The sequence below is a fragment of the Anas acuta genome, chromosome 8 (assembly GCF_963932015.1).
Source record: "Anas acuta chromosome 8, bAnaAcu1.1, whole genome shotgun sequence".
In the NCBI taxonomy this organism is placed as follows: domain Eukaryota; kingdom Metazoa; phylum Chordata; class Aves; order Anseriformes; family Anatidae; genus Anas; species Anas acuta.
This window is the reverse complement of record NC_088986.1, coordinates 17,748,589-17,774,010: the sequence shown is the minus strand read 5'-3', so window position 1 is coordinate 17,774,010 and position 25,422 is coordinate 17,748,589. Positions and strand designations below refer to the sequence as shown.

The window sequence follows — 25,422 nt, the reverse complement described above, 5'->3', positions numbered from 1 at the left end:
TTTGTTTGGGGCTCAAAAAATGCATTTAGTCAATCCTAAACATTTCTGGGGTGTTAGTTCAATTGTGTTGTTGAGGAAAAATAATTAAATTATTGTGTGTCTCCCCAAGCAAAATATTCAAAGAGTGATTCCTGAGACCCAGAGGTGAGAAAATTGTCCACCAGCCCTGCTAACACTGTCAACCCACAATGCAACAAGCAGGCTCTGAAGGGAGTGGCATGACATGGCACCTCATGGGACCAAGTGAGTATGGACGACGCCTGTCCCTTCAAAGGGCAATGACAGGCCACAACTACAGTTGGGGCGGTGGGACACTCCGTGGGAAGTTGCGGCAGCAAGAGCATGCCAGCAAAGTGTTCCACAGAGAAGGTGCTTCTGTGACTGCAGTCCTAGTTAGGGAAGGGCCTGTCCAGATGGATTTGGTACATGATGGATGAGACAGCTCAATCATGGAGGAGCTCCTCCTTTCCTCTGAGCAGAGGCATGTCCCAATGATACAAGAGACAAGAATGTTCCCCAGCGGAAACCTGCCCTCAGAAATACTTGCTCTCCAGACTGGCTTGAGGTAACTGTTTCACCCAAGGCAACACTGAAGAGGAGAGAGGAAGCGGGGGGGTCAACTTCTGAGCTGTACCCTTGGAGGTACGGCTCCTTCAAGGAGCACTAGAGCAGAATGCTTTTGTAAGCAGGTCACCATATGTAATTGCCTTCACTGAGGGCTTTGGCCATACGTCATTTGCTCACTTGCCAGCTGCGTAAGAGCTCTTTACGGGCACTGAGTCTGAGCCCCTTGGGCATCTGACCAGGTTTATTACTTCTGATACACTCACTGGACGTGCACTGACCTTTACGCTGGAGCACAAATTCTCCCAAGGCAACTGCTTTACACCCTGCCACACATTACCTGCATTTCAAGAGACATTTGTAGCATGAGAGACTTCTGCTTTGCTAGAAAATAACCTTTTGGTTTCAGCACACCCATTAAAAAAATCATCAGGTAGTTTGTCCAACCCATAGGAAGGATGTGAACAAGAGAGGGAACACAGGCAAAGGAGCCAGTTCTGATAGGGGGACTGATATCCTTTCTTGTTCCTTGCATGTTCTACTGACTTTGTTGAGCAACACTGGAAAACCATTTTGCAAAGACATGCTGTTTTATTTGGAAGACCAGAAAAAATCTGCAAGATACAAGGATATATACTGGGCAGAAAAGCCATAGCTCTGTGCAATAAATATGGAAACAGAGGTGGGTAGAAAAATCCTAACTTTTTCACTAAAAGACATGCAAAGAGCCTAAAAGTATGCAAGGCAGAAATGTAGTAGCATCACAGAAAACATAGCACTGAGAAAAAAATGCTCCTTGGCAAGAGCTGAGTGCTCATCTTCCTTTCATTTGGAGCTCCAGCTTCGAAATAATGTTATACGTTGATGCAACATGATTGGTCCATACATTTAAATTAATATTGACAATCAAAAAAAGTCACTACATTCCACATCTGCTGTTCAGGAATGAGACTAACAAGAAACTAGATGTCAAGAAAGAGAAGAAGGGAAGGAGTAGCACAAGAAGTTTTCAAATGTACCTTTCTGGGATTTTTTTCTGGCTGTAAAACATGAGACTAAGTGAAAGTCCTAGCATTCCCTTATAGCCACTATTAAGATCTTCACCTACCTTGAGAAACCAAACAGTTGGATGTGGCCTGGGCAAGTCAAGAGCTGACCACCATCAGAACAGGGACAATACTACAGATCATGAGATCTCACTGGTTTATCACTGAGCTTGCCCCATGCTGGTTCCTCAGTGCTGGGCAAGCCAAGGCACTTTATCCAGTACATATTAGTCATCAGACCAAAAAAAAAACAAAAAAACAAAAAAACATAAAACTCCTAATTTGTGGCAAGGAGGCAAATAATGTTCAGAACATCTACTTTGAAACCAATCTGTTGCATACCAATTCAGTATCTGGTCTGTTGCAGGGTACATCTACAGAAACTCCCTCTGACTTTCATATCTTTCATATCTGATTTTTCGGGCCACCTCACTCTGTCACCATTGTCTGTATGCTATTCAAGCACATAATGAAAATACTGGGTAAATTTTTTATGTAAGGGCTTCAATCAGATTTGCACTAGGGTGCCTGTAGATTTAAAAAACAGGGATCTCAGAAAGATAAAATATAAGGAAATATCTGTTTTCCTTTACTTTTTAGTTTTGGTTACAAAAAATAGAGTTTGAAAGATTTCTAAAGAAGAAAAAAATCCACTAAACTTGTTATTGAAAAATAAGGAGTCTTAATAAATTTTTAAAAATTGGAAATATATCACATCTTCTAACCAACTGTAATCCTGGTATCTTTTTTTTTTAATGTTAATTAATAGCTGTTTCAAGAAAAACACTGAAAAAGTGTCACATAACTATGAGCATGCAGCTTTCAAGAGCCTCGCTTCTTTGCTTAATACACTAGCAAAGTATTAGTTCGTGCTTCTATCTAAGGATAAAAACAATGCACTCAAAAAGTAAAGGAGTAAACCCTGTGGAAAATTCATTCTTGCTTTGCACTCTATTTTTTCATGGTAACCAGGTGTAGCTCATTACTTTAGGCTTACACAGTAGTGGATATAGGTGTGTGCAAGCATCCTTGTTCAAACCTGCCCTGCTGACAAGCAATTTTAACACCCATTCATTTTCTGCAAAATGACTGCATTTGTAGTAGACCTTTCTATGAGAGCACATGAAACTTTTTACCCTTTTCTTGCCCTAAAGGTGGGCAAAAAAGGACAGAACCAACTGAAAGCAGTGTCCATCACACTCAGCATCATGGGCAGATGGTTGTCAGTGGGAGAAGGCATGTTCCCCAAACAGCACATTGCCTTGTCTTGTTTTCCACTATAGCATGAAGGTCTACCCAAAGAAAATATTTTCATAAGCATTCATCAAGGAACAATTGTATACATTTTGCCTAGTGCAACACTGTAATGCATGACTATTAATGAGGATATTTCTGAATTTATGCTGGCAGGTCTTCAAAGATAGGTGAGACCAAGACCCCAAGAAGTCAAACGGCTTTGTGTAAAAACCCAGCCAAGCATTTTTTCTGAATGATTTTAAGCCCTGAAAAGCTTCAGTGAGCTGTAACAGAAACAAAACATGGCTAAAAACAGCAAGATCAATTCCAGATATGTTCTCAAGCAGCGTCAAAACATTACCCTGAGAATCGACACAACTTGATATCCTTTCAGTTGTGGCTATAAAGCCTGTTGCCTAGAGAATATTAATTAATCCTGCTTAACAAATAATGGCAGAGTTGCTAAGTAGCAGTCACAGGTAATAATTAAAATAAAAATGTGTTGAGCTTGTTGAGCTATGAAATACTATTTCTTACACAAGATTGTGATGTAATATTGATGATTTGATCATATCTTAGAGGAGCTGTTAAAAAGGTATTATTTCCTCTGATGTAGGGAAATAGAGTCCATTCCATGTAAATCAGGCTCAGATCTTATAATGTAGAGAATTTCAGTGGAAGCAGAAAGAATGTGTTTCTAAATTGGAAATGGACTGACGTACTTCTTTTTTTTTTTTTTTTTTTTTTCCCCCATGGAACAATAAAACCAGCTTCTTTTCACTGTTTTTTTATCGAAACATTTCAGTGTTTGTCATTATAACAGACCCATTTTAACTGGTAAGCAACAAATTTCATAATGTGACAATAAATGCAACAGATTTCATAATGTGACAATAAATTAGTAGGTTCTTTTACAGATCAGACAAAAGATATAAAATAATAAAAAATGTAACCTGACATTACTGTACAGTAAATGATCTTGGATATTCTCAATAATCTTCAGTCTATATCAGATCTTCATTTTTCATTAAACTATAAAGGGTCTCTGACAGTCAGTAGGAGAATTCTGGGCTTCTACAGGCCCATAGGGAAACTGAAGAGTCACCACACTGAGCCATCTCAGCCCTTGCAAGTGTACCTACCCAACACTGCTACGCTGAATCTGAGAGTTGAGGGCAACCAGCAGCATCAGGCAACCAGGGAGCTGCCAGCACTGAAACTAAGGGCAGGAACCTGCAAAGGAACAGAAGTAGTTATTTTTGGAAAGTGGGCCCACGGGTCAGCTGCTTAAATTTGGATTTATAAGAGTTTGCTCAAATTATTTATCTGAGCATTTAATTCTCTAGCAGAAAAATAAATCTGAATTAAATACTATTTAAAAATTATCCCATAACCAACAGTTAGTTAGTGTGAAATTTTTGTCTTTATTTCCAACACAGCTGTTGGGCTGTCTTGGGAGGATTTTGAAACGCAGATAACTTCAGTCTTTATGTAATTCAGAAGCGGAAGAGCTATCTGAGTTTGCTTTCAAAATCAGGAAACAGAGCATGAAGATTTTTCCCCTAATATCTGCTGCTTGTACTGTTTAACCTCTGAGAAACAAAACTGTGTAACCCTGCTTTCTACTAAATGCCTCTACACACAATGGTCATCTCTTTCTACATGTTATACATGTAGTTACAGTCACTTTATTTTGATACCTTTTCAGACTGACACAATATTTGAAACTGAGATCAGAAGTGAAAAAAGATTTCCTAGGCCACCTCTTCTTCACAGAATCATAAAATCACAGAATATCCTGAGTTGGAAGGGACCCATAAGGATCATCGAGTCCAACTCCTGGCACCACACCGGTCTACCCAAAAATTCAGACCATATGACTGACAGCACAGTCCAAATGCTTCTTAAATTCAGGCTTGGTGTCTTCAATACAGTTATTTTCCGATTTGCAGAGTAATCAAGAGTCAGGACTTCATTAATGCCTGTTAATGAGGTTGCTAAATAGTATGGCAGATCTCACCATTATGCCTTTCTGAGGGTCCTTTGGGAGGCATTTAGTGCTTTCCTTTTCTTTTTTTTTTTTTCTTTGAAGTTACATTCTTGTAACAGATTCTGATTGCACTTGGACAATCAGAGTTGCTAGGACTTTGCTCCTTAGGGATTGGTCCTTGGGAACAGAGATAGGAACCACCAATGCCAGTTCAAAACCCAGCATGCTCAAATGGCACACCACTTCAAGGTGCTGCTGCTTTATTTACTTGCCAAATTCCCTTCTGGATTGAAGTTCATAAGCCCCTCTCCGTTTGGAGCACACCTCTGGACTGCAGCCTTCTGCAGCAGTTCATACCCTGTATCACCAGACCTTCACTCCTTCCTAAAGCAGCTGGTTGGGACATGCAGCATCACACTCCGTCACACTAATTTCATTTATTTATTTATTTTTAATAGTGATTATTTTGAAACACATTAAATACTCCAATTACCATTCCTCCTCAATATTTCCTTGCCAAGCCCTACCTTCAATCTGGTCTGACTAGTCTGCTGCCTCCCCGGGGGGCAGATTTTTGTTTTCTCCTGGGGGACAAAACAGGCGTGGAGGAGGGAAACATCTATTTCCAGCATATTCTTTTAGAAGACACTGTTGACTGATGCTTTGAGCCTTTTAGCACAAAAAGAAGTTATCCTGGAAACCGTCAGAGACAAAATAGAAAACAAAACCTATTTACTTAGGGTAGGTTCTTTACAGAACAAAAATAATCAAACCTTCAATTTCGTAAAAGAAGGTTTTGTGAATAGAGAATTAAAATCCCCCAGATTCCTCTTTGGGGAAGATGGTTTCATCTTGAAAGTGACTCCCTCAGTCATACTCAGTTGCAAATATTAGAACTTAGAACTCTCTTTAAACCTTTTATGCAAACAGCAAGCATTTACTATGATACTCTTAAAAACTTGCTTATTCAACAGCTGGGTCCACAACACCAGCTATTGCATCACATTTGACATTGGTGAAGTTGCACATGCCTTGCATAAATTTCTGCTGCAAATATCATATGCAAAGTTTATGTCCTTTACTAGAACAAGGGACAGCTATTTTAGCAGTACTTCCAGTCTCCATCTTCAGTATGGTGCAATGGAAAGATAGATACAAAGCCATTGCTATATTTAATTTGTTAGGCAACTGAAAAATCAACACAATTTATTAAATGTTAAACAGCACCTTGGGACTCTCAGTACAACGAAACAATTTGAAACACTTTTCTATAACTCAATATCAGATTTAGAAATTAATTTTGAAAAACAGAAAGTCTTATCTGCATCTCCTGACTTTACAAAAATGGACAGGGAAGCTTACTAGAAAAAGTTCCCATGACATTTCTATCACTTCTGCTTTCAGTCGTGGTAAGATACTAAAGAGCAGCCCATAATACAGATTTTTTACTCCTCTCCCCCTTACAGACCAGGCACTGGAAGATAGACTGAGGAAGTATTTTTTTCAGCACCTTCATAAGTGTTGGTTTGAGAAAAGATTAGATTTTGAGAGAAAGGATATACTATCCCCAAGCACATAATAAATGTTTGCTCATTCTCAATAACTACAAAATTTACTGGGACAACTGGAAGCCAGAAAAAAAAGATGTACATTTTCTTAAGTGTCTGATAATTATTTTTTTTATTTATTTGCCTATAGCTCCATTTTCACAGGAAGTCCCTTCCTTCAGAAAATAAGTTACATTACTTTATGATTCAGTGCATGAATGGGTAGGCAGCATGGGAGATTATGAATAAGATTCCATATTATTAAATGGTCATAAATGCACCCACTTGAATAAGTCTTTGAAAGAGCAATCCGTCATCAGATTTTAGACTAGTCTAGATTTGCATGACTTGCATAAATCCAGCCCCACCTTCAAGTTCACAGCCACTCTCAATTCTTCTCAAATCAGGTCAACTTCTCCTTACTCCACTGTTGCTGTCAAATCAAAAAGAACTTAATTATTAAATGAAAGCTTTTGGTTCCTTCACAATATCCCCTTCTCATTTCCCAACCACAATCCCTGTTTCTTGTAAGCCTTAGGGCACAGATTCTAAGGTGATAAGAAATAGTACAGTGCACCTACTTGAAAAATTAGTTGCATAAGTAATCTTTTCTGAACATTTTGCTTTCTAGCTTACTTTATTCAGCCAATTTTAACAGTTTAAATTTAGGTAAAATATTCTTTTTTTTTCTTTTACCTGCAGTGAGTAACTGTCCCAGCTTTTGTTCTCCTTTACAGAGAGGAGAAAATTCATAGAAATTTAACAACTCAGTAAGGATTGAAGCCAAAGCTGAACGTAGTTTTTGTCCAGCACTGGCCTGCTGGTAACCCAGTCCTTGATATAAGCAGTGTGGAAATTTGTGTTTTTTTCCACTTTTTTTTTTTTTTTACTTTTTTTTTTCCCCAGAGAAAGATGGTATAATCCAGACTGATCTAACCATGTCCAAGTCATGTTTGTTATCAGGTGGTAAAGATGACCAACCGGAGTCTTCTGCAGGGGTTCAGGAGTCAGACTTGCTATCTTGACAGCTGGCACTCTCACCTGCAAGTCTCACAGCACACTGCAGAAGACTTTGGTGTCAGCTGCACAGAGTGACCATGACATACTTCGTACATTAGAATAATGAAGATTCTTTAATTTTTAGTGAAATGGAAAGACATCCTTCATGAGTAATAGAAAGCTATCTAGGAACTCAGCTTTTGTTTGAAGTACTTATAGCCACGGAGCACCTCCTTTACATATGTTATATTATTATTTAGAAGATAGGCATTTTGTATGTGTTTGGCTGGAATTAAAACCCTTATGTTAATGCTCACTTAACAGAATAACTGCTTAACTTTAATAGACCAGCAGATGTTGTCAGATTATTTTTGAGATATGTTGGTATTGCAACTAGAAGTGACTTGGGCAAATGCTTTGTGCATAAACTGTGAAGCAAAAAACAATGAACACAATTAGCAGTTGTGAGATCATAGGATTGCCTGGGTTGGAAGGGACCTCCAGAGCTTGCTGGTCCCACCTTCAACTCAAAGCAAGGGCAGCTCTGGGGTCAGACCTAGAGTCTCAGTCCATGTCAGGTTTGACTAAGATGCACCTATTTCTCAGGAATGTGTGTGCCTTTATTTCTACCATAAAAAATATTACCCTGCCATAAAGGTTGTTCCAGTCTTCAAACTTATTTTTAACTTGGGATCTGATGACCACTCCTAATAGAAGAGGAGAAGGCAAATGAACCACAGATGAGAAATTTAGGCTTAAACAAAGATTATAATCAGAAATGACTTCAGTGAAATATGGCCATTGAACCAGAGCTCCTCAGCAGACATTATGCAAGATCACATGTATATGTGCATTATTGTATACATAACTGCATGGTAAAGACATTATCCCACAAGCAGTAGTGTGCATTCACGTGTGGTGAATGCAGCAACACACAAAGGATCGGGGGTGGCACAAGTGGTGGGACAAAACTGATGTCTGATTTTTAAGCTATATAGTGTTCTTTACTGCCTTGGTAAAACAATATCAGTTGCAAAACCAGTTCAATTATCTTCTATGTATTACATTGTGAGGTAAAAACTGGTGTGCCTCATTGAATCTAATTGTAAAAGCTATAATAAACATCTTCAAGTTTTAGTCTTGGTAATATGGAATAGGGTATGACTTGGGAATGTTGTAAGGAATAAAGTAAAGTTTATGTTTAAAATAAATATAAACCTGTTAAGATAAAGAAATGAATATTATGGAAATATACATCTTTGACTCTGCTCCACAATGATATCAGAAGTCAAATCAGGTAAAATGAAATATATTTATTAAATATATATTAATATTAGCAGAGATCCATAATGGGAAATAGTCTGTGAAAGGGTAGAGCTAAGGTTTCCTTGGTTGAACACTTAGATAAGCAACACAGCATTTAACTCTCAATTACTTTTTAAAAAATATTTTCAATCTATATAAAATAGTGAAATCATTAGCCAAGTTTTAATCCCCTGCCACACCATTAACATAGACCTTAAATGAAAAAGAACTATTTGCAGAAAAAATAATCAAGCCATTCTTTTCAGACATGGTAGGCTGCAGCCAGTGCTACAGAAATTCACTTTTTTTTTTTTTCAAACTTTTCCTCGCCTTTTCTTGATCTCATACAAAACCGCCTTTAACTGGAAGTTTATTTTGCTTAATAAAATTAAGTGTGTTGAGTAGACTCATGAGTAAGAATTGGACTTGTGAAGCCACATTCATTCAGAAATGGGAGACACCCCTCCTCTTCCCTAGAAAATATGAGGTTGTTTTCACCTCATTTCTTCGTATTCTGGGAAGAGAGGAAATATTTCAGGATGGAAAATTTTGAACAAATCTGTCTTTTGTCAGAACTTCCTATTTTCATGGAACCAAGCCAATCTCAACTAAACTGTCCTTGGGAAATATTTCTCAGGTCTAGCAAGAAATTTCTGGTCAAAACACAGCTGAGACCTCCCCTCTTTGCCCTATCTGTTGTATAATGTAGAGGTTTCCTCTTTTATGGGTGCTCTCAGACAAGCGTTCAGGATATGCTTTTGTAATGCCTTCATCTTCCTGGTAAAGGCATTAACTACCAATACGATCGCTGTCACAATTCCTTCCTTGGTTTTTCATTTAGTTGCTAACTGGCTCAGGAAGACATCAGGCAAGTGGACAAATGTTGCTTTTATTCTTCTGATGAACAGACTTGCCTACTCATGCTGCTATTTAACATCAATAAATACTAAGAGCACCTGGAGCCTTTCTTTCTGAAAGCAAACCACCGCACTATGGAGGTCTTTAAGACCCACCTGGTTTATCTCAGTTTCCACACCCCCTCCCCCTTTCCCTACTCTTTGTGACCAACTACAAATGGCTCTAGGAGTATCAGGGAGCAGGGAAACACAGCAGGATGCCAAGCCCGGCTCACCCACCTCCCAAGGGGAGACGTGACCTTGAACAGAAGAGCCGAGAGCTAAGTGTCTGGAGCTAAGTGACCTCACTCCAGTTTTGTAAGAGGTCAGGGAATTTTTTGGCAAAAAATAATTAAAAAAAAATAATAGTAATAAGAGGCTATGAGTGTCATAGAATGAAACCCTGTAATACAGTTATTAAGGCCAGTTGGCTAAGACAGTATCATCTGGACAGGACAGCATACTCCCAGACCCATTATGCTCTAAAAAGAAGTGCTCTGGCCAAAATCAGACTGCACCACTGGAATAATGTTTCTTAAATTATCATAGAAAAAGATGTTTAAAACAGTATATGTAAGTTATTATCAGGGGTATACAAAGCCTAAGAAAAGGCTAGAGACATTTTATACTGCCTTCAAGTGAACTGGTAGAAGGGGAAAACTCTTAAAATTCATTATACAGGCAAAATAGAGTCATGGCCAAGCACAAAAAGCTATGCTGAAACCACAGTAAAAGTGCTTCTGGGAAGAAAAACAAATATATCTAAATTAACTAGGTTTAAAAAAAAAAATAAAAAAAAAAAAAAAGAAGAAAAGAAAAAAAAAAGAAAATGTATTTGTTTTTTTCTAGACAATTATGGTAGCCTTTCTTACACGGACTTATGAAAGATACAGTTAAGTGTATCTTAACTGTTGGCTGTTTATACCAAACACAGTTTAGCCATATGCAGCACATCTGACGCAGTTTAGGGCACGAGATCAGGATCCAAGCAGCACAAGCTTATGCAGGTCACCACATCCTCCTCCCGCCCTTGTCCCCAAGATCCTGGTGGAAAACAAAGAACTGAAGTGCCGCGATGTCAGACCCATCCTGTGCTGACACCGTCCAAACACAGAGCAAAGCTCCCCTGCCATGCAGCAGCAGTGAAGGGGACCTGATAATGTTTGTTCAACAGCAAGTGGAGCCTGCCTCAGGAGGAAATGATCTCAGAGGTATGAGAAACTTGGGAATACAAACCAAAAAAGCCCTTATACATGATACCACGGTCCTTGGCACTGCCACCATGGAGTGACAGCGATGCCACAGTGTCGTGGTGGGAGGCCACAGTCAGAGGTCACAGCAGCATCACAACGCACATGAGGATTGCCCCAGCAAACCCACAGTGTAAGGGTGTCTGCACCACCTTCTATACGCATCTCATAGGATATCCAGTACGGGACAGCAAGTCAAGCCTACCCCCCCTCCAGGGTCAGGCAACAGGTACACATGGTCCAGGGAACATAGTGAGAACCAGAAAAGAGACCTGTAGCATGTGACCTCATAGCAGTGGGGCTGATCTCAGCAGCCATTAGCAGCTCACAGTGCACCTGACAGCTTAACCACAGAACATGTGTAGATTTAAATTAAATTTGAATCATATATGTTGGATTCTGACAGCTATTCCAGGTGCCTGGAGAAGGCAGGCAGATCCCAGACGTGGGCAGAAGAGTCAAATTCCCTGCTGCCTGCTCCTTTTCCCCTGCTTCTCCTCATTCCCCTCTCCTCCCCCAGAGCTTTCAGCAGGCACAAAAACTCAAAGTTTCCTAGAAATGCTGTGTAGAGCAGACACACATCTTCACAGCCAGCTTTCACGCCTCGCTCACTGCCTTTCAAAGTCTGCCACAACCACTCTTGGCAGTGGCACTGATGCACAGCACTGCAGGTGGCAGAGGAAACCCAGAAATACCTCTTTTTGGGTGGGGATGCTTTGGAAGGAAGTTACAGGAAAGGGTATTGCATTGTGAGTTTGTTCGTCCTGTACTGCCAGTGGATATAAGTTGTTAGACATTGCCATATGGAAAAGCTGTATCTTGAGTCTGTAAGGTGTTGACTGGCCAGTGGCAGTCGGGTAGGCCTCGCAAGGACCTGGCCAATGTGTTTACTTCTACCTGGGGCTATTGTTCATTAAACACACTTATGCATAGATTTCTTCCATATTTAAATACCCATAGCTCTGTCCCTTGCTTGTGTGTTAATGGGTAACTGCCTGAAATCAATAGTCTGAAGCAGTAAGTGCTTCCGCAATTGCAGGAGAAATATCTCATCAGCCTTGTGCTAATGGCTGAACACGCTCCCAAATGGCCACCCCATGTCGTCAGCTCTCCCACCTCTTCTGTTCATGCAGTGCTTCATTAATTATTGCTATTTATATTGTCATGGTGACCGGAGGCCTCTGCGGGGAGCAAGTTTTGTGGTCTAGAAGCTAAGAAAAACACAGACCTTCACATGAAGGGTTTCCTGTTAGGTAAAAGGTAAAACACAGAAGAGAAGCAAAGCATCAGTGACAAGGCATTGTGTAGAGGGAAAAAAATGACAAGGAGGCAGAGTCAAGGATGGAGCAAAGGGAGAAATGTGAGGAAGAGAAGTAACAGAGTGAGGAAGTAAGGAGGCAGCATAGGAAAAGGAGCAAAAAAGGAAACAGAGTAAAGGAAGGATGGCAGCAGAAGGACAGTCCAGGAATGGGGAGAAACAGAGAAGGAACATTTGGGAAAAAAAAAAAAAAAAACTGAGCACGAGCAGCCATCAGAGGACAGCAGACAGTGCCCAGACTCCCAGCTGTGCTCGGCCAAGGCTGAGGTCAGCCATGCAGGAAGCACAGAGGGGGTACACAGCCCCGCTGCCCCGGCTGGGTCCCAGGACAGGTCAGCGAGGAGGCCTCTTGGCTCCGCTTCCCACCCACCCTCCCCCTTCTCTGATTTCCCTATCTTTCCCCTACTTTTCATTTTCTTTCTTTTTCACTACCATTCCCTATTTCCTTCCAGACCTGTTTCTATTCCCCCACTTTTCTTGTCTTTTGTTTTTCAGCCTTTTTTCCCTGCCTTTTCCCTTCCCCGGCAGCAGAAGAGCCCAACTGAGTTTTGATCACTTTATCAAATAGTTTTTCCCCCAGAATGGTGCCAGCTCAGTTCTGACCAGGAAAGTTAGGTCACAACAACCTCAAGGAAATGATTTAGAAGTGTCACTCCCAGCAACGGGGAAAAAAAGCAGATTAAGTGTTTTAAATTATGGGTGACTTCTCTCCACCTGAGGGTGCCTGTAGTTGAGCGTTCAGTTCCTGCAATGCTGAGCTTAGGCAACTCACTCTGCTCCAAGCTCATGACCAAAGTTGCCAAGGGGTTTGAAAGAAAAGGACAGTTTAGCTTTTTACAGATGCATCTCTGTCAGAGATTAACTAAATATGTTTTTGATAAAATCCATGAGGGGCCCTGAGCATTGTAGACATTTTCCTATGAGAACAACAGATGCTCCAGCTGCTGGAAACATCTGGAAGAGCTCCCCATCTCCCAGAGCAGACCTTTCAGCACCACCATCCAAGATAACCATGCAAGTCCCTATGTGGAGCTTCCAGGCTGAGGCACTGCTCAGGGTCTTCAGAAGCACTGCGTCAGCAGGTGACATCTGTAAGTGAGCCCCATGCTTTTTTCATCTCCTATGTTAATGAGGCATGTGGGCAGAAAAACCACTGGAATCCACAAGTCTGACCTCTTTTCAGCTCACTTGCAAACCAGCTGAAAGAAACTTGCTAAAGCGTGCTGTAAGAAAACCCATGTTTTTGGAGTCCTTGTGCTCTAACCTAGGGCATAAAGGGACACTGAGGTTTAAAAAGAGATTTGTGGTGAGTGTGATGCATTGTTAGGAGATAATTGTCACCTTCTGGGCTCTAGAAGAAGCTGGAAGAATTACATGGGGGGGCTGCATAAGTAGATTGAAAAAATCATTATGTGCTACAGGTGGGAAACCACATCAGGCTGGGGAGATATGGTTTCTTCCCCACACAGCCCCACAGAAGATGGGAACAGGGTTAGAAGGACCCTTGGTCTGAAAGAGTGTGGCCAGCCTCAAACCATATGGGTCAGGTACAAGAGGGCACAACTCTGTAATTGCTGTAGACCACTTCCACAAAGAGAAAAGTTTTCTGTTAAGAGACCAGTTAAGGGCTGCTTTGCACTGCTGGCCACTGAGTTCCTACTCCTTGTAAGGGCCAGCAGCACTCACTTTGACAACCCCCAGAAATTTTCTTCCTAAGGGAAGGAGACAAGCCTGTGGTCTACCTCCTGTCTGATCCAACTACTACTACTTTAGGAATCCAACCTAGCTGTGACTCAGAAGACCCAAAAAAGGAACGATTTTTCCCCAACATACTTAGCAGACAGAGCTGTGCACCTACAGAGGATGATTCAGAGAATCTCAGATGTCTGAAGATGTCTAAATCACTTTGATTTTTGGAAAACCTTCCCAAGTTGCTTGTAATAGTAAAGCTTGTTGTAGCTGCCTAAACTATCTATGGCTTTAACTAGAGGACAGTGGGGAGAAATGAGGACTGAGTCACTTGGTAGCATTGGAATAGGATGAAAATTTCAGGACTATACCTTAAATAACCTAAAATAGCAACTCCTATGGCTTTTAGAAGGTTTTGAATGTACAGAAAAACTGAAAATTTGGTTAACCAAAAATTTGATTAGCCAATTTGTAAAAGCAGAAACTATTTCTGTCCTCTCAGATATCAATGCTGTCATGCAATCAGAAAGAAACTGTCCAGAGTAAAGCATTTTATAACAAAGAGTGTAATCACATCAAAATAGGCCAGAATTGTGAGAATGCTACTAAAATAAAATGCCTTTGGTTTGCAGCCAAAAAGCTGCAAAGGGGAGACTAGGAAAACTTTGTGAAAGGTATGCAAGCTTAGACAGCAAGAAGTTACATTACGATGCTTGAAAAGCTTTTCATAGACATGTCTTTGTTCATCTAGCTCTTGAATAGTTGCTTGCCACACTTGTTTCAGCAGTTTTGGAACAGCAGCAAAAAGCTTTTTTTTTTTTTTTTTAATTCTGACATTGCTTCACAATTACTAAGGGAAAAAAAAAATGATGACTTCCAGAAAATTGCATCTGTGCAGACTAATGGTTTTTCCGTTTGCTTCTCTTCTGGTTGAGACACAATGCTAGCACAATATCACCTAGACATGACAGAGACTGCAAGCACTAGCGTAGGACAAATGAGTATTTTTCCCTTCAAGTACATTAAAACAAACCCTTTTAGTAACCTGCACTAATTCTAGCTGTCTGGCTTCATGTTATTTGTCTATCATTAATTTTCACACCACTATTCCCTGCCTTTCCTAAACAAGAAGTACTGTAACATAATATATATTGTAAAGAGTATGTATGTGTTATAAATAAAATCCAAATAAGCACAAAAGGGCTTCTAACGATGAAACTTGAAATGGTTTTAAAGACTACAGCATAGTGGATTACATATGTTATATAATTCAGTAGTCCTGATTCACTTCATTTCTATGCACTGCATATATTAATATATGGATTTAAAGAAACTTTAACTTTCACAGTTGATTTGTTTGTCTTCTGTGAAACATGAATCCTGAATTTCTTTCTTTTACCAGAAATAGACATTGGGTTCTGTCGAACAGACAGCTTAGGTGTGCATACGTGAGTTTAGCAGCACAGGGTATGTCTGAATCTAAAGCGTGAAATCCATTCATCAGAAATTCCTAGTCTCACTCCTGATGGGAAACCCTATTTTTTTTTTGGTATGTATGCAGTCATTCCACACAGACACACACCAAAAGAAAAAGAAAGGGAAAAAAAAAAAAAAAAAAGAGTGATCCCTAATTGCCGTTTCATAAACTTAAATCCCTAAACAAAATACCAGACTGGCTACATTTTAAAACTGATGATAGAGTAAAAATAAATCCTTTGGTAGCTCACTGGTTTAAACGCAGGAGAAGTCATTAGAAACCTAAAGTAATTTAATTCCATTATATTTTCTCTTGGTTCGGTTCTCCAGGTTAGCTGTCTGTGTAAACCGGTGCTATTGACAGGACAGTTCTTTCTTTAGAGCAAAGATTTGGCAGTTGAATTTCTTTCCATAGGCACAGTTTTGCGTTGCTCTTGATTTGACAGCAAAGCTCAGCACATCACCTAAATTGATCTAATCTCAGCGTAGCCTACTATCCAGTTTGCAGCAGAAGGTAAAAGATCTGCTTGGAAAAAAAAAAATAAGGACAAAAACATGAGGATGACAAAAACACAGAATAGTTTCTACAGAACCTGAGAGATGATGTAATGTAAGAGTAGTTCGTTAATTTGGAGGAAACTGGACAGGTAGGACAAACAGACTCATAAAAAAACCTTGGGCTAGAGGGGACATCAGGAGGTCCCTTTCCAAGCTCCGGTGAAAAGCAGGTCAGCTCTGGGGTCAGAGCAGGTTGCAAAGGGCTTGATCCAGTCCCATATGACGCAGGTATGACCAGATGGCAATTGGAAGGTGACTAGTTCTGGCGTAGTCACTGTTTCACACAATGCAGCTTGAGAGCTATTCAAATCATCTGATGCAATTTTAAAGCAAAAGGACGAGTTTTTCATAGAACCTATAAAATACAGAATAATTTGCAACAATATACTGGGAAATAGTAAAATATAAAAGATTTATTGATTAGTCATACTAATGGAAGAAAGGTTATTCATTGATTACAAACTATAAATAAAGGCAAGTCAATATGGTCGTCATTATTCTACAGTACCATATCTTCTGGTAGTGTATCTCCTTATGTGCAGGGGTTTGGTTGCAAGGATGCTTCTCTACTTGTTAGCAGACAAACCCTGCTTGGATGAGAACAGATCCCAGGACCATACCTGAGGGAAAGTCCATTTTATCTCTCCAAGCTAACTTGCATTAGCTCACACATTCGCTCACACAAAGCTTTAACAAATATATTTTTTTAAGAGCTTAGTGTATTCAACAAAGTATTTTTTATCATGTCTGCCTATAAAACTGTGCAATAAATAAATTCAGAAATATTCTGAGTCATCTCCATCGAGGTCATGAAATGGAGAAAGCCTTCGAAATGAATTACCAGTTTCTGGGATGGCAGAAGTGACCAACACCTGCCACACACACACACACACACCAACAACCAAAGTCTTTCCCATCACTCGCTACTGTTTTTCTGTCATTGTCACAGAACCACATTGAGTATTGACTCAGGTTGGCTGTACTGATGAGAGAAAAGACTGCTATATACAGCATGTCAAAACTTGGCATTTCTGATTTCCAGAGAATTTTGATGCTTTCAATTTGCATTCAGTTTGGTTTTGTTGTGATTCAAATAAAAACAGGCTTTCAAGATTTCCCATAGACTACAAGTTCTGTTGAAAAATATTCAGAAACGCCAACACCAGGAATTAAAAAAAAAAAAAAAAAAAAAAAAAAAAAAAAAAGCAGCTGTTGAAATATTGGTTTCATCATCTTGTTGCTATGGCCGTGCAGTAATGATGCAACTCTACACTCTCTCATAACAAGAATTGCTACAGAAAAAATAGTAAATTAACTTTCCTGTTCACATTCATGTGTCCATCTACATCTCACAAAGTTAGATCTAGGATGCTTTTGTAATATAGATCGAGAAATTGTATATTTTCACATACAATTTAATGTTACACAGTATCTATACATCACAGATTTCCTGATTAAAATATATTTCATATACCCCTTTACAAAGATACTGAACCACCTTCTAACAACATTTCCTCATCCTTAACATATTTAAATGGGCTGAAAAAATTATCCACTTTTCAGTAGTTGCATGGTTAACTTGCACACGGAAATTAATTCCATTGTCTGTGAAGCTAACAGAAATAAGCACCGTGGAGTATATGAAAAAAATGAATTAACCTTCCGAGAACCACATACATATTCATAAAACACTAGGAACTAAATAAAATGCTTTTAGGAACTCATTCCCCCAACATGTGGAAGGTAACAAGAGCAGGAAAAATCCCTTAATCCTTTAATTTGTTCAGTGACTGATTGAATACACCTACTTTAAATATAATGGAGATAAAATTATCACACACCAGTAGCGACACAGGACTGTTTACCTTGAAAGAGAACTTTGCAAAGCTGTGAACTATTATCTTCTGTTCTCCTCAGTGTTTTGGCACTTACCTGGTGACTCACTGATTATACATGTAAACATGGACTAATCTATTATATCAGTGTATATGCAAATAGTGTTGCTTTTTCTCTAAGTTGCCATTAAACACAGCATGTAAAGGTCACTATGGCCCTAGAAAAAACATCCAGAGATCTGCCCAGGCCTGTGGAATATCATGAGCATCATGTAATCGTATCAGAGTTAAACTCTGCCTTCTAGAATAAACACTTTTAAAAACTTTTTTTCAAGTGTAAGCAAAGTTTCCTATGTTTCTTCTGTTCTATAAACATTAATGGCAGCTATAAATACTCTCTCCTGGCAACTCATGATTCAGAAGCACTACTCATCCAAACATTATCTTGAATATTTGACCGGGGTTAACAGCCAGGTAAGAGCCTGAAGACACTGTGCTTCCCCAGTACAAGAAGAAAATAGAAATTAAAGTCGAGATTTGCTCTTAGATCTAAACACAGAAGGAAATATCTGCTTTTGCATTTCTTCTTCAAACTGAGAGTAAGTCCTCACACACACACAAAAAAAAAAAAAACACATCCACCCTTTGGAGATGTATGACAGCCTCAGCCTCATCTATAACGAGCTCCACCTCCACACCTACAAAGTGCTACAAGGGAGGGAGACTTGGAACCATTGTCCCTGCCACAGGGATGGTGCCAGGAAGGCTGCAGCTCACTCTGGGCTGATACTTGTAAGGGATATCAAGGGCCACAACCAGAGTTTCAACAACTATATGAGCAGTAAAAGGCTGAACAAGGAAAATGCAAGGGTAGTTGATGTAGATGGGAATGAGGTACTCGATGTCTTGTCTCATAACCCACCAGGAAGGTCTCACAGGCCTCCAGGCTTAGAAACAGGGCTCAAATCTACCAATGGTGCAAGAGGATCGAGTCAAGGCTTCTTGAGAAAGCTTGGTCTATACAAATCCATAGGACATGATTGATTGCATCCACTGGTGCTGAGAGCACTGGCTGGTATCCTTGCAAGGCCAGTCTATCATCTTTAACAGGTCATAGAGGTCAGAGGAGGACCCAGACAATTGAAAAGGCAAACGTTACTCCCAGTTAATGGTTTTTCCATCTGCAAAAAGGACAAGAAGGAGAACAGGAAAAGTACAGGTCAATCATCTTCACTTCAGTCCCTGGAAAGCCATGGAATGGGTGCTCTTGGAGTACATTTCTGGGAATGGAAAGGAGGGAAACCAAGGAGACTGGGAACAGCATGCCCTGACCAACCTGATTGCCTCCTGTGTTAAAATGCTTACATTTGCGAATGGAGAGAGGACAGGGATGTTCTCCTGTCTTAAAGAATCCATTCCTGTCTCAAAGGTTTCTGTGGTGGGGTACCACAGAGTCTGTCGTAGTCTTTAATATCTGTATCAGTGACCTGGGAGAGCAGGCAAAGTACTCAGCTGTCTGAATCTGTGGGTGAGAAGACGGAACCAGGCCCTTCTCAGTGGTGCATATAAGGAAGAATGAAGTCAACCAGCATAAATCAAAACAAGAGATATCCAGACTATATTTAAGGAGAAATTTTTTTAATCACAAGATCAGTCAAGCAGGGGAGCGAGTTGTATAGACCGGTTGCCTCATCTTCACCCTTACAGGTTTTGAAGACCCAAAAAGATATACCCCCATGAAACCTGGTCTGAATTTAGTGTTGACCCTGCTGTGAGGCAGAGGGATCTCCCAAGCCCCTTACACCTGGAGCAGTTCTTTGAGTTACCAGCATTCGACACAATTTATGACTAAAGCAGGCAAAAGTAATGGATTTTGTCTGAAAGATTTTCCATTCCTTAAACTACTATTGCAGCAGAAAACCTACTGTGACTACCAAAGAAGAAATTCCAGACTTTATTTTCATAGAGAAACTACTCAACTCTTTGAAAATCTATTTTAATTCTGGTTCCAGACAATTTCAGTTAAATATACTTTATGAAAAATACATTTTCCTTAAGCTCCAGCTGCAAGAGCAAATATATATATATATATACACACACACACACACACATATATATATATATATAGAGAGAGAGAGAGAGAGAGAGAGAGAGTAATCAGTTCAAAGTGTGTGTGTGTGTGTATGTATTCATGTGTTCAGGTAGAAGAGAAACATCCCTAGGCTTTGGAAAGTTAGCACAAGGAAATACGTTGGACATAACAAATTAATCATTTTTTTTTTAAGTGAAATTTTATTTTCAAAAAAGTGCAGAAGGGTTGACTGTTATGCCAACTGGCACTAAAAATGAAGAGGAATAAAAGGAGAAAAAGAAAAAATGCAAATATTACACAGTGCACAGCAGCCATTGAACAAATTAGCCATGGCCAAAACTCTGATGATACAAAGCTGAAGAAATATGTACAGTTTAGCACAATGCAAAAAAAATTTCAACTTTGTGGATCTGCCCTACCAAGCCTTGGACCAGCAGAAACCCCACTTGTTCAACAGATTTGTTGTTTGCTTACACATGCTCTGATCAGGCACAAAAGACTTTAGATGTCATTGTCAGTATATCCATCTTTCTTACAGTCATATGGCACCCACAGAAATCTTTGCAGAAGAACCATTTGCTAGAGGGACATTGAAAAAAGCTTTGATGCATCATTGGCAGCTTGACTTAAGACCAAGTTGTTTATTATGCTGCTTTTGTAAAAGTGTTCTATTTAGGTGAGTTGCAGTCTCAAAATAAAATTATTTTGGGTGAATGAACGGTACCAACTAAGATATCTTCTTTACTTGAGTTTATTTTAAAAAGTTTAAAACCAAGTACTAAGCCTGACTACCTCGGATATCTAAAATTGTCTGACATAGTCTAGCCAGATCTGGGAACAACCTCAGGAGACCTAGACAAGCAATAAAATCAATTCAAAGGTGATGGGGCATCCCCACCAACCAGGGCACTATTCCACCAGGCCAGAGTGGGGTGAGTGGAGCAGCCAGGGTCACCCACAGCCTGGAGCTTACCAGATGAGTCCGCAGAGATAGGGAAGGCTGGGACAAGCCTGTAGTGGGGAGCAGGGCAGCACATGGTCCAGCACAGGTGAAGGACCAAGGGTGAGGGCCTGAGCGGAAGTCAAGCTCCTGAGCAGAGGTGGAGGAACCCCCTTCATCTCGCAGCTTTCCCTGACCACATCACAGCAGTCTGGTCCAGGGCCATGTGCCTGCACTTCATTTGAAGCGTGTCCCTGTGAAACACTCTCCTGTCTGAAGTGCAAAAAAAAAAAAGAAGTCCTAGCATGGAAGTTAGGAAATCCTAACATTTCAAGTGTTCAACCAAATTCAGTCATGCTTACATTAACTTGAAAAATGTTTTTCAGATTGACCTGAAACTTCTTCCAACTTGTAAGAAATTCATTATTCTTTCAGTTATATGAATAATCATGCTTCCAGTGGCAACATCTTGTGGATTATGTTTGGAATACCTGCATTAGCAAGGCTGCCCAGCAGTCCTTTCCTAAATGTCATGCCAATCCAAGCTAAATTACAGTTTAGACTAGCTAATTGAAAGGAAATACAATCCTGTTCCTGGCTGTGCAATTTTAAATACATAGTGCAAGTGAATTAGATAATTTAAAAATAATGGCTTAAAACAGAATCAGAAAATTTAAAACAGAATCAGAAAGTTCAACTCTTTCACAATTTTTAAGCAATATGTCAGCATCATAGAAAAGCTGCAATCAGAAGAATGATTTTGACTTGAATCTCATTTCCTTGAGCAATATGTTGTAATGTTTCGTTCTGTAACACTTCCTGTTAGAGTAGCTAGTATAAATCACCTTCATTTTGTTTATACTGTGCACAATCAACATTTTTCATACAAAATAATTCTACAAATAGGATTGAAAACAGGTGGATTTCAGTTTATTTCTTGAACTAAAGGCAATAAAACTGACTCATAAAAAAGACAAAATAAGAATAGCTTGGTCATCTCCATGTCATCTCCAGTCTTAGGAAATCACTTCTTTTACATCATGCCTATGTCAAGGGAAAAAAATATTTAATTCAAGCAGTTATTCTTGAAGACTTTAGAAGGAACAATAGGCATAACTGAGTCCAGTGGCAGCTGCTACATCTACAGCCTCCTTAAATTAAGTTATGTACAGAGAAGTGGTTTCTAAAGATGCTGTGGACAGGACTCCTTAAACATTTTTTTTCTTTTTTAGAGATGAGCAAAAAAACATCTAAATCTGTTGGAGCACCATAACCTTCATGTTCTCACCAGCTTCAAACTGGGACAGTTTTTACTTGAGTCCTTTTTGCTCTGTTTTTTGAGGCAAGAACAACAAGGCAGGAGTTTTGACAGGCATGTCCAAGAAAACCCATAAATATATGTCAGCATGAAGCAGAAAGAGTCTGTTCATTTTTTTTCCTCATAGACTGCAGAACATGAACTTGAAAAGCAGCTCTGGAGAAAAAAAAAAATAAAATAAAAATAAAAAAGTATTGTCTTGAAAAGAGTTCAGCCTGTGCATCTTATTTCCTGATATAGAGGCATGTCCACACCACAAAGCATATTCCAGTCACCTCTTACGCTACCAACCACCTCTGTACTCACCAGAGCTGGCTGGGGGCTTATCTAATTGATTTCAATGTATTTATTTTTTCTTAATATTCCTGTACAAAAGACATGGCAGAACATTTCAGCACATAGTTTTAGTTCCCTAAAAATCTATTTAGCTTACTTAAGAGGCCAGCAGAACAATGACAATGGATTTGAGGCCAAAATATATTATAGCCACAATCAGAGCAACCTTTATCAGGAAAGGGATTGATTTTAGAAACAGATATTACAATAGCAATTTGGATAGGAGTGACAGAGCACCACTGTTCATGCTGGGTGGTACAGCACACCAGATGCACTCACATTACCCAGGGAGGCTGTGCCACCTCCTTCCAGAGGCGTTTTCAAGCCCCAGCTGGCTGGTGCCCTTGACACCCTGGTGTTCCCACAGAGGGGGCCTGCTTTGAGCAGAAGGCTGGACCAGAAGCCTCCTGAGGTCCCCTCCAACCTGAGATGTTCTGTGATCCTATGTTGTAGAATCAGTACTCTCTGTAGACATCTGGAAGTAAGCGTGGTATGTCATCGATCTTTGACACAATTAAAAGACTTACTGAACCTATGCAAATATATTTCACTGCCAGAGATATGATCCATGAAATCTATTACTATCATCACGCTGACCACATGAACAGTTTCCACATACTTGCACAACTGGTGACTTAGCAAAGACTTGCGCACCATAAATTCATCTGCATGAATGAAATACCAGTATTCCTCTATTCTTCCCATGACAAAATAGTCATTGTTTGAATTTGTCAACCTATGCTGTAATATCATGTGCACTGCTGTTGGTCACGCAGCCATTAGTACTGTTGTGTGTCCATTTTCATTACAACTGGGGAAAACAAATAGCTGTATAAAGGTCAAATCCTTTTTTGCAGCAGGCCACAGCTGTGATCCAAGTAGAGACACTTGTTTCCGTTGATTTAACTAGCTTGATACAGAAGTGTGATCTGGGGAAGCCTTCAAAAAGCACAGAGAAAAAGAAATCCTGAAAATGCAACCTAAAGAATCCTGGTCTCTGAGAGCAGAAGGAGCACCCCATGTTGACCACAGTGAAACAAAACTTGGCAGTCTTTCTCAACAGAGACATGCCCATGCTGTGAGCAGCCCTGCTGCGACTCTTGTGTGCAGTCCTTCACCCACTGCAGTCCAGCACAGTGATCACTCAACCCTAAACTCATGGCAGAAATGCTCAGTGTTCAATATTTTTGTTAGCACCAGTGGGTATTTTTGCAAAATTATTAAATTCAGTCTCTCTGAGGATCACTGCTTCATTGCAAATAGCAAACTCATTCTCCATGTTAGAGATGCATGGAGAAGAAAGAATAATGGCATGTCTTAAGGGGAATAGCACAGAAACAGGGGGACAGCAGCTACTGGCTCCCATGTGCACTTGTTGATTTTATGCATACACCCTGCAGAAAGATTAGATATGTCAGTATTACAACAGCACATCTGCTTTGGCTGAGGGTTTCTCCATTTAATTGCTCTGATTTTATGATCTGCTGCATTTTCCAGCTTAGGGGTTTCCTCCTCTTACTAAGTCCTGTTATAACCACAAGGATGCTCTAGTCCCTTAGCTCTCAAGATCTGATAGAAGAAATTGGCTTTGTAATAGCTAAATCTGTGGATAGGAAAAAAAAATGGTTCAATACTTGGGAAACTAAGACTTGTTGCATACCATACTGTATGTTCGCATGTGTATGTAGATCCACAACAGCAGCATTGCAACAAAGAGGAGAGGAATTGCAGTCTCTGTCTTCCTGCAGCCAATGTCGATGTAGAAATCATATGTGTTCATGCAATCCACCTCAGCAGCCAACACCAGAGGTATTTTTGGCTAATGCCCATGAAAACCCACAAGTGTGGGTCAGGTCGGGTGTGCTGTAGTCTGCGGGAAAGAGGAATAGCGCCAACATGCAAGTCAGTGCACAGCTTTTCACGGCCTGAGCTGATTTAAGTGCTTGCTCCACTGACCTCTGCCACCAGCTGCAGTTGCATTTCGCCCCAGTGATTCTGAGACCAAGAAATGCTTGCATCCCTTCTCTTTGCTATGAAAAGATCCCGTAGTTATAGGGTATAGGCTTAAAACAGACCAACTGGATCTGCAGAACTCAACAGAATGGGATTCCAGCCCCACCAAGATTTCCCATCACCCACCAGCAGTCATATCAAGCCACACAGAGCTGTTATCACGCCAAAGTTACTCAAGAGATCAAGCTATTTTACTGTTCGGGTTTGCATAACTCTCACTCTGCCCTTCCTCTCAGATTGCTTTTACTAAAATTATAGAAGCATTGTTGATGGACACACTGTTCTAAATGTTGCCGTTGCACTTTGCTTGTAGAGTTTCTGATAAGATACAGAAGTGTTTCATAAAACTCAAATCTTCAGTAAGTCCTTCATGTTATTCAGTGCAGTTAGTGGAAAAGTTTGTTCCTAAAGGCAAGACACGAGACATTAAAGGCTCTCCTTCCATAGTTTCTGTATTTCTATCAAACTATTCATATCTTTAAATATTAAACTTGCACAGCAAGTTCTGCACATTAGTAGAAGTGCAGTAAACTATTTCCTGTATCTCTGTTTTAACCAAAGCAGACAACATAGAGCATTGCAAGTTATTTGGGCCACTTTGTACCCATGTGTTTGCTGGTGCTCAATAGTCAGGCAGATTACTAAGGCTTTGCCACTTCTATCTTCCTAATATAATACATAGAAAGACTCACAAAAAAGCTGATTGTATTATAAAAAGCTTCCCAGTCTCTTAAACTAGTCAGGCTCAGCTATTAAATATACTCCATTGTGAATCTGGATATAAAGGAGCCAACCATTATGGAACCACTGAATAATTTAGCTGGGTCTGAAGAACCCCCAGCCCTCTACATACATTACATGTTGTAGCTTGCCAATATATAGCATAAATTTGTTCTCTATATTCAGCAGGTTATGGGAAATGAAAGGTGTTTTCACCCTCTGTGACTGCTGGACTATGATCAAAAGAGGGGTAAAAACTTGCTGGAATCAATTGGCTAATGCAGACTTTAGGTG

General features: G+C 39.9%; 1 long non-coding RNA gene across 1 annotated transcript; it reads right to left on the bottom strand.

Annotated features, from left to right (window-relative positions):
- Positions 1–4,088: 4,088 nt before the first annotated feature.
- LOC137860430 (uncharacterized) lies at positions 4,089–21,011 on the bottom strand. The gene is made up of 3 exons (XR_011098905.1): positions 20,775–21,011; positions 18,632–18,890; positions 4,089–6,816 (listed from the first exon to the last, which is right to left on the bottom strand). It is a non-coding gene; the product is annotated as an uncharacterized lncRNA (long non-coding RNA).
- Between the last annotated feature and the right edge of the window lie 4,411 nt (positions 21,012–25,422).